Here is a 10,395-nt window from a genome sequence, read left to right as displayed (position 1 = left end):
GGGAGGTCTGGGCCTCTTTGCTTAGGCTGCTGCCCCCGCGACCCGACCCCGGACAAAGCGGATGACGATGGATGGATGGATGGATGGATGGATGCTCATCTAGTTGTTGTGCACTGATAACATATGACAGGCAAACACTTTTGAATCTTCATTCCTTCCATTCGTATCGGACCGACCCCTGCTGGAGTGTGGGCAACGCTAATCTACCACAACTGGATACGTTCTTCGGCTTCTCCTACCTACAATGCTACAGGAAGCGGGGAAGAAGGAGTGGCCGTCGCGTCTGTCTCAGGGCCTTTCTCAGAGCCTTTCTCAGAGCCAGAATTACGGACCATGTACATGCTAACCTGGACACTCCATCATTTTCTCCTTCCTCCCTGGATTGCTCTGACGCTAAGTTGCTTACTCATCGCTGGATTTATTCGGTTGATCATCAAGCCTCCTCTGCCCTTTCTGCAACACGCTTTCCTGCTCGGATTTCGATAACATTGTGCCAACGGGGAGTTTGTCGAAGCAATCTAAGTACTCTATGTCATGCTTCCAGAGGTGACTTACTACCCTGGCCACGAATGGCACTGCTTAACGTCAGGTCGCTGATAAATAAGACCTTTGTTTTAAATGACTTCTTCTCTACTAGCAGCCATGATGTTTTATTCCTTACGGAAACCTGGATTCGCCCTAGTGAGCTCATCCCTTCCTCTGAACTTCTTCCTTTGGACTGTCTTTTTTAGTTCACAGAGGCTTTCTGGTAGGGGAGGTGGTTTAGTCTCGGTTTTTGAAAACTTATATAATAGGCAACTTTCCTCACCTGCTAGCTTTGCTAGCTTTGAAGCTCAGTTATTGGCGATGACCACTCTGTGTGTGTTGGTCTACTGACCGCCCAAATATAACAAGTGTTTTATCTCGGACTTTGCCAACTTCCTGGGTTCCGTTCTACGTTCATTCTTGTCCACAGTCTTGTTACCTCCCACTTCAACTGGTTCAGAACCCCTCCTACCAGCACAATCAATCAATCAAAGCTTTATTTGCCACATGCAGGTTAACCTGCAGTGAAATGGGACCCCCCCAACCTTACACACACAACACAGACATTACATGGGGATACAAGTCGGAGATCGGTAGCGTTACAGAAAAACACTGAAATGTACACAACAATGGGAAAGTACAAGAGGAAAAAAAGAGACCTCTACTCATGCTGTGCTTCCATGGTAGGACAGCACGAGAACAGGAAATGAAAAAACTCCTCTGCACAAAAAGCACATAAATGTCCACAGCACAACTTTGTGAAAGACATGACAAGCCACAGGATTGGGTGGGGGGTGAGGAGTAATACGAAGCGAACACAGCAGCCGCCCTGCAAAGCGCTACCATTCCAGCACGGCACACAGACCTGCCGTGTTCCCCCGCAGGAAACAAGCATCGAAGGCATTTGGAAAGGGAGGGGGATGAGTGTGTGCTTATCAGTGTAAGTGTATGTGTGTGCGTGTCCATAGTTCAGCTGAGACAGTGTCCTTCGCCCTGCCAGGCTAAGTAAACAGTCTTCCAGCCAACCCAGGTGGCCTTGCATGGAATGGGAAGGAACAGACTAAACACAGTTGTTATCAGGGTGTTGTTTTTCGGCTCCAGCCCCTGTTCTTCAGGAACTTCACTGGCTCCCTGTGAAATTCCGGATAATATTCAAACTTCTTCTGCTCACCTTCAAGGCCATTCATAACCTCGCTCCTCCTTACCTACCTGTTCTGCCCTTTCACTTTGATCTTCTTCTTCTATCCAGCTTGCTGTACCTTCCTTCCGCCTCACCACCATGGGAAGCAGAGCTTTCAGCTGCTCTGCTCCCAGGCTGTGGGACTCTCTACCCCCAGAAATAAGAAACATTGGTTCTCTCCACCAGTTTAAATCTCAACTCAAAACTCATCTTTTCAAATCTGCATATTCACTGTGAATCCACTGTTTGTTCATTTTATTTTGTGCTTTTGTTTTATTTTTCTTATTTTGTCATCGTTTTATTATGTGTTTTATCCTATTGTAAAGTGTCCTTGGGTGACTTGAAAGGCACCAATGAATAAAATGTATTATTATTATTATTATTATTATTAAATATGACTCTGTTCATATTATTGGTGATTTTAACATGCACATCTGTTGTAAGGATGACCTGCTTGCTAAAGACTTTCTTGCTTTAACTGACTCTTTTAACCTCCTTCAGTGGGTAAATGGACCAACCCATGTTAAAGGCTATATTTTGGACTTATTCTTTACGTATGGCCTGGATATATGTATTAAGGATATAAATGATGCTGGAATGATCATTTCCCAGTTATTTTTGATATTGGTTTATCTGCTGTGGGACCGCAGAATGTAGCTCCCTCTTGTCTGCTACATATACTCAGCTCTGAAGCTGTGTCAAAGTTTGCTGTGTCTTTTTTGGATTCGGTATTTATGATTCCTGACTGCTGCTCAATTCGCTCATCTGATGGTTATGCTAATATTTTGTTATCATTATTTTCTTCTACCCCTGATTTGGCTGTACCTGACGGCTGTTCTCTCTGCTCGGTTGATGGTTATGGTAATATCTTGTTAGCTCTTTGTTCTTCTATTCTTGATTCTCCTGCTCCCATCAAAATGAAGCGCTCTAGAACCTACTCTCATTGCTGGCTAAATAATGCTACGCATGCCTTACGACGTTTTTGTCGCTGTGATGATAGAAGGTGGAAAAAAGGTCTCTTATGATATGTTACGGACTAGCCGCTCAAATTTTCAAACTGCTGCTAGAATGGCTAAAGCATCTTTTTTTCCCAAAGTCATTCTGGCTAATGGTCACAACCATTAGTACTGAGCAGAATGGCTAATGACCTAATGCTGAGCCAGAATTTGTTACTTTGTTTTTGACCATTAGCCAGAATTTGTTACTTTGTTTTTAAGTAACAAATTTTAAGTAAAAAATTTTGTTACTTAACATTTTTAATTCTGTTGTTAATCCATGTTCTGATATTCCTTTACTATATTCACAAGATCTTTGTGAGCGTTTTCAAATTCTCTTTTTAGATAAGGTTTCATCTTTTAAGTCTTCCTCTTCATCTGCTTCTTGTCCTGTTTTTTCCTCTGGGTGTAATTCAACTTTTCATCGAGTTGAGCCCGTGGTACTTTTGACTCTCAAGCAGCTAGTTGATCAACTGAAAAACACCAATACTACACTCAACAAAAATATAAATGCAACACCTTTGTTACTGCTCCCATTCCCCATGGGATGGATGTAGAGACCTAAAATTCATTCCAGATACACAATATAACCATCCCTCCCAAACAGTGGTCACAAATCAGTCCAAATGTGTGGTAGTGGGCACATCTGCTATATTGAGATAATCCATCCCACCTCACAGGTGTGCCACATCAGGATGCTGATCTGACATCATGAGTAGTGCACAGGTGTACCTCAGACTGCCCACAACAAAAGGCCACCCTGGAATGTGCAGTTTTTTGCGCTATTGGGGGTCTGGGGACCCAGAACCGGTCAGTATCTGGTGTGACCACCATTTGCCTCATGCAGTGCAACACATCGTCGCATGGAGTCTATCAGATTGTCAATTGTGGCCTGTGGAATGTTGGTCCACTCCACTTCAATGGCTGTGCGAGGTTGTTGGATATTCGTGGGAACTGGTACACGCTGTCGTATACGCCGGTCAAGCACATCCCGAACATGCTCAATGGGTGACATGTCCGGTGAGTATGCTGGCCATGCAAGAACTGGGACATTCTCAGCTGCCATCTGCCCTGAACAATGTGAACCATGATTCATCCGTGAAGCGCACACCTCTCCAACGTGCCAGACGCCATCGAATGTGAGCATTTGCCCACACAAGTCTGTTACGGCGACGAGCTGGAGTCAGGTCAAGACCCCGATGAGGACGACGGGCATGCAGTTGAGCGTCCCTGAGACGGTTTCTGACAGTTTGTGCAGAAATTGTTTGGTTGTGCAAACCAATTGTTCCAGCAGCTGTCTGGGTGGCTGGTCTCAGACGATCTTGGAGGTGAACCTGCTGGATGTGGAGGTCCTGGGCTGGTGTGGTTACACGAGGTCTGCGGTTGTGAGGCCGGTTGGATGTGCTGCCATATTCTCTGAAACGCCTGTGGAGACGGCTTATGGTTGAGAAATGAACATTCAATGCACGGGCGACAGATCTGGTTGACATTCCTGCTGTCAGCATGCCAATTGCAGCTCTATTGCGATGGCATCTGTCTTTTGCTGGAGACAAAATGCCTTCGTTTCTTTGATTATGCCGGTAATTTGGGTATATTATTGGATAGCTCATTTAAATTCGACACGCAAGTGTCTGCTGTAGTGAGGTGTAGTTTTCATAGCTGCACTTTATTTCCAAGGCTATGCACTATGTTCCTCATAAAGACCTGGAGAAACTTATTCACGCAATTGTGACCTCCAGGTTGGATTACTACAACTCTCTTTACATTGGCCTTTCCTCCTCCCTTCTCCTTAGGTTGCAGACTGTCCAGAATGCAGCAGGAAATTTTCTCTCCATCACTCCTGGTCTTGCTCGGCTTGCACTGGCTGCCAGTTAAATACCGTATTCAATTTAAAATACTACTTTTCACATACAAAATTATCAATAATTTGGCCCGAGCTACCTCAATGAGCTTCTTAGGTTACACACTCCTGTCAGAGCACTTAGATCTGCTACCCAACTTCTTCTGGAGCAACCTCGTTCTCGGCTGAAGTCTCGCGGCGACCGTGCATTTGCTGTAGCTGCCCCAGTCTTATGGAACAATCTTCCTGTTGCTATCGGGCTGTCTGACTCTTATGCCATGTTTAAATCACGGTAAAGACTTATTTATTTAATCTTGCGTTGCCATCTAGCTATTTAATAATAATATTAATAATAATAATAATACATTTTATTCTATAGGCGCCTTTCAGACCCTCAAGGTCACCTTACAGTAACACGTAAACAATACCATAAAAAATATAAGAAAAATGTATAATATAGCAACATGGTAAGATAACAATTTAGACATAAACGAGTCATAAAAGTATAAAAGCAAATATAAAAACTGAGCAAGGTAAAAATGGCCTAAGACAGATCAGGTGTATGCAATTCTAAATAGATGGTTTTGAGACGTGATTTAAAAGTGGTGAGACAGTGTGTGGTCCGTGAGAGCAAGTGGAAGTGATTCCAAAGTCTCGGGGCAGAACAACTAAAGGCTCTGAGTCCAATGGTAGTCAGCGAGCAGCTGGAACATAATAGATGCAGCTGTATTTTGAACAACTGCAGTTTATGGAGGGATTTAATGAGGTAACCATAGAGAAGAGAATTACAGTAATCCAGACGAGATGTGACAAGAGCATTGACAAGTATGGCGGTACTGTGTGGTGTGAGTGAGGGACGAAGACGGTTAATATTACGGAGATGAAAGTAGGAAGACCGAGTGATATTATTTATATGTGCTGTGAAGGACAGAGTGCTATCGAGGATGACATGTCAGGGTTCCTGGGTCGTTGACCCAGTGATTTCAGTTTGTTCATGTTCAGTTTAGTTCGCCACATTAATGTTCTCACTTCCTGTTTTTTCCCCGTGTCAGCTTGTCTCCCGTGTCATTAGTCAGATTATGTTCAGCCCTGTACTCACCTGTTTCCAATCATTGTCATCATTCAACCTGTGTATTTAAGTTCCTCGGTTTCACCAGTTCTTTGTCGTGTCATTGATGTTATGTCGTCGTTCCCGTTAGTGCTCAGTTATTCAGCCAGCCACTCAGTCTTTCAGTCAGCTAGTCAGTTCTGCCGTTCCTGCGTTGTTCATTCACCCACTCCAATAAATCCTCATCATTTCTGCACCGTGAGTCCTGCGTTTGGGTCATCTCTTCCACGCCTCCACACACAACCTCTGACAGAATGACACGACCCGTGCCAAGAAGACACGCTTTTGACCCAGCGGACTGGATAGGCGGCAGGACGCAGCGCTCTCCATTTGGGCGGAGAAGCTCAGGTGGAAACAGCGGCTCTTCTCAGAGAGGGAGCACGTCTTTGAGGGGACTCGTCTGGCTCTGGGCGGGCCTCGGAGACGCCGCGGTCCTCCACCTGCTGCCTCACCTGCATCGGAGCGTTCGCCGGAGAGTGGGCGTCAGCAGGCCAAGCTTCGGCCGCTCGCTCTCCCGCTGCTCCGCTCCTCGCTCGCCCGCCAGCCGTTTTACTCACCGGACCTTCAACCTCGCCATGGCACAGCGGCTCCGCCTACCACCTCGGCTCAATGGAGGCTCCCGTGCCAGAGGCTCGGCTGTGTACCCCGCCGCTGCCTCTTCCCGGAGAAAGCGGCGCACACGCCGCCATAAAACTGGACTCTTTTCAGCAACTCCCGGTGGTGAGTTCCAGTGACTGTTTTCCACACCCTTCATCTGATTACTCCCTTAAAACGCACAGTACACTCACCTCTGATTCATGGGGAGTCTCCCTCCTAGACAAGGACGTGGACTGGGAAGAGTTTTTCTGCTCTGCCCCTCCAAAGACTGTAAATAGTGGTGGCAGGAAAACATGAACAATCCCTGATAAACCTGCCAGTAACACACACCCAGTCACTATTTCCACACCCATTACTCAGCCATTTCCCACCAGCACGGCGGCCCAGATTCGGCCTTCCCCTCCAGCCGTTTCACCTCCTCAGATGGCTAGGGCCCAGTCTACACCCACACCAGTGCCAGCTCCCAGGAGGAGGGCAGCTGTGACCCAGTCTACCTCCACACCTGCTTCTGTTTCTCAGGTGGGGGGACTGGTGTCCAGCCATCCTTCCGTGCCTGTCCCAGCGCCCAGGCTGAGGGCAGCCAGAACCCAGCCTGACCTCCCTGGAGGCTTGGAAGAGCTAACCGGTCCATCTCTACTTCACCCCTTCATCCACCTCCTGATCCAGCTTTTCACGCCCTCGCAGTATCACTGGTTAGGCTAGCTGAAGTGTCCCTGCTCAGGCACCAGCTTTACTAGCCCAGGCTGAGCTTTTCCCCTTCACTAGCTCATCTGTTAGCTCAGCCATCAGCCACACCAACCTCAGCTCCGTCGTCAGCCTCGCCTACCTCTGTTCCTCTCCACTCCAGTCAGTTCCCTCACCTGCTGTTCAGCCTTCACTCCAGTCCCCTGTAGTTCAGTCTCCTCTTGTCCTCCAGTCCCCTGTAGTTCAGTCTCCTCCTGTCCTCCAGTCTGTCCAGTCAGTCCAGTGTGCTCCTGTCCTCCAGTCTCCAGTCAGTCAGCTCTCTATCGTCGTCAGTCAGTCCAGTCTGCTCCTGGCCAGCTCTGTAGTCCGATTCGCCTCCCGTCTCCCAGTCGCCCGTCCACCTCCTGTTCAGTTCCCGGCACCTGCAGCCACAGCACCCAGAGCCAGCTGTGGAGCTCTCCTGCGCCTCAGCCAGGGGTTTCCGCACCCGCTGGCCCGGCCAGCTCCTCAGCCAGGGGTTTCGCACCTGCTGGCCCGGCCGCTCCTCAGCCAGGGGTTTCCGCACCCGCTGGCCCGGCCTGCTCCTCAGCCAGGGGTTTCCGCACCGCGCTGGCCCGCCTCGTCTCCAGCCAGGGCGTTTCCGGCCTACCTGGCCCTGCCGTCTCCCAGCCAGCGGTTCCGCGCCTACTGGCCCTGCCTGTCCCCAGCCAGAGGCTTCCGCGCCTGCTGGCCCTACAGCTGTGGCTCCGTCACCCCCGGCTCCCATGCCGTCGCCTGGCCCGGCCTCAGCCTCAGCCACTGCTTGGCCTGGCCCGGCCTCAGCCTCAGCCTCTGCTTCGCCTGGCCCGGCCTCAGACTCAGCTTCGGCTTCTGCTTCGCCTGGTCCTACAGCTGCTCCTCAGTCTCCGCCGGCTCCCACGCCGCCTCCCACGCCGCCTCCTGCAGTTGCTCCTTGGCCGCCTTCTCCTCGTCGCCGGCGTGGTCGTCCACCGGACCGGCTCAGTGGCTGCCGCTGTCTTCCTCGCGGCCGCCCACCGGATCGATTTCAGCGTCACTGCCGGCCACTTGGCAGCCCACCTAAACTGTTTGGGCTCAGCCACTGGCTGCGTGGCCGCCCACCTGAACTGCCCACCAGAGTTATCAATGGATAACGGAAGACTGGTTGGAACTGTAGTCAGTTTTGATCTGGTGCCTATTTAAATGAATTCTGTTTTATTGCCATTAAGTTTAAGAAAGTTGTGAGTAAACCAGACCTTGATTTCACTTAAACAGTCAGAAATGGATGTGGGTGGGAGAGTAGCTGTGGGTTTGGAGGATAGGTAGAGCTGGGTGTCATCTGCGTAGCAGTGAAACTGGATGTTATGCTTCCTAAAAATATTACCTAGGGGTAGGAGATAGATGATAAAAAAGTAAAGGACCCAGGACAGAGCCTTGGGGTACACCGGAATTAACTGGAGTAGATACTGATACTGTGAGGAGTATTGAACAAACTGTGAGCGGCCAGAGAGATAAGAAGTAAACCAGGCGAGTACTGTACCATTGATGCCAATAGATGCTAATCTGTGAAGGAGGATGCGGTGGGAGATAGTATCGAAAGCTGCTGTAAGGTCAAGGAGAATGAGGATGGATATAAGTCCAGAATCAGCTGCAAGCAGAAGATCATTGGTGATTTTTACTAGGGCTGTTTCTGTACTGTGACATGAACGGAAGCCGGACTGAAACTGTTCGTACAAGTTATTTCCATGAGATGATGATGAACCTGTGCAGCCACTATCTTTTCAAGAATTTTTGCTAGGAAAGGGAGATTTGAAATTGGCCTGAAATTATTTAGATTGGAGGGATCTGAACCATTCTTTTTCAGTATTGGGTTATTATTGCAGTTTTAAGAGAAGAAGGAACAGAACCAGATATAAGAGAGGAGTGTACGATATTAGCAATCAGTGGGGCAAGAGACGGGAATGAGAGTTTAACAAGATTTGTCGGCAGTGGATCAAGTTTACACGATGATGACTTTAAGTTAGTAATTATGGAAGATAGCTGAGTTATTGTGGGAAGTTCAAAATTGGATAGAGAGACAGTGAGAAGGACAAAAAATGCAGATAGAACAATTGACCATTACACAAGACGAGGGCAATTGTTGGAAAGATTCTCAATCTTGGTGTAAAAAAAGTCCATAAATTTGTTGCAAACTGCGAGAGTGTGTATGTATGGCAAAGGTATCTGGGGGTTTAACAATATTATGCAATGTAGAAAACAAAGTGCGAGTGTTTCCTTCAGCAGGATTCAATAACAGAGGTGTAGTAAGCAGATTTAGCATGATGAATAGCTTCTTTATAGTGTTGTATATGACTGAGATACATGTCCTTGTGAATAGTAAGTCCTGTTTTCCTGGAGAGACGTTCTAGGCGGCGTCCAGTAGCTTTAAGTTGGCGAAGTTCAGATGAGTACCATGGCGCAGAGCGAGAGAAAGAAACAGTTCGAGTTTTTTGGGGAGCCAAGGTATCTAAGAGGTTGATAAGTTCATTGTTATAGTGAGATACCAGGTCGTCTATGGAAGCTGAGGCATCAATGGTAGGTAAGTTATTAATGCCATGGGAAAGAGCTGATAGATCAATGCCCCTAATATTTCTAAAAGTAATTGAGCGGTTTTGTTTATTTTTGTATAGTGGGAGACTAGCATTGAATAAAACTAATTTATGGTCTGAAAAAGGCATGTCCAATACAGCACAATTCTTAGGGGTGACACCAATACAGCAAACAAGATCCAAAATGTGTCCTTTGGAGTGTGTGGGAACGTCCATATATTGGTGTAAGCCAAAATTGTCCAGACAGGATATAAACAGGATATAAAATCTCTTGTGAGTATTTGATGTGTGTTGATACATTTTTATCTGTTATGCTTTGTTAACTACTTTTATGTATTATGATTGTTATGGTTTTCATATTTAATACGTGCTGGGTATTTTCTCTTTTCCCTCTCCCATCTCCTTTTTTCCTATGTTATTTTGTCAAGCACCTTGGTATACCCTTGGTTTTTCACTGTGCTTTATAAATAATGTTTATTATTATTATTATTATTGACCAATCAATTAAAATGTAAAATAATTAGATTAAACAGTTATTAGGCATAGTACCAACTAATGGCAATGGTAATGACTAGTTGACTGGTTGACAACTTAGACACATCCTTTGTTTAAACCAACGCAGCACTTAATCATTAGTTATTATTAATCTTTCACTCTCTTCCACAGTGTGTCCTTGTTCCCTCACTCAGCATGCAGCATTAATTACCATCCCCAAATTGAAGGACACGTTATATTTAATTGGAGATGGGAGATCAGAGACAGGCCACGAACTGGGCATCTTAAAAAGACCACACCACAAGAAGACCATTTCCTTACCCTGTCAGCACTTAGGAACCACAGGCAGTCTCTTACAGCTTTGCACTCAAGGTTTACAGAATAAT

Source organism: Haplochromis burtoni, unplaced genomic scaffold, assembly GCF_018398535.1.
Source record: "Haplochromis burtoni strain Fernald_Lab_line unplaced genomic scaffold, NCSU_Asbu1 Contig_527, whole genome shotgun sequence".
Taxonomy (NCBI): domain Eukaryota; kingdom Metazoa; phylum Chordata; class Actinopteri; order Cichliformes; family Cichlidae; genus Haplochromis; species Haplochromis burtoni.
Note: the sequence above shows the minus strand (reverse complement) of the source record.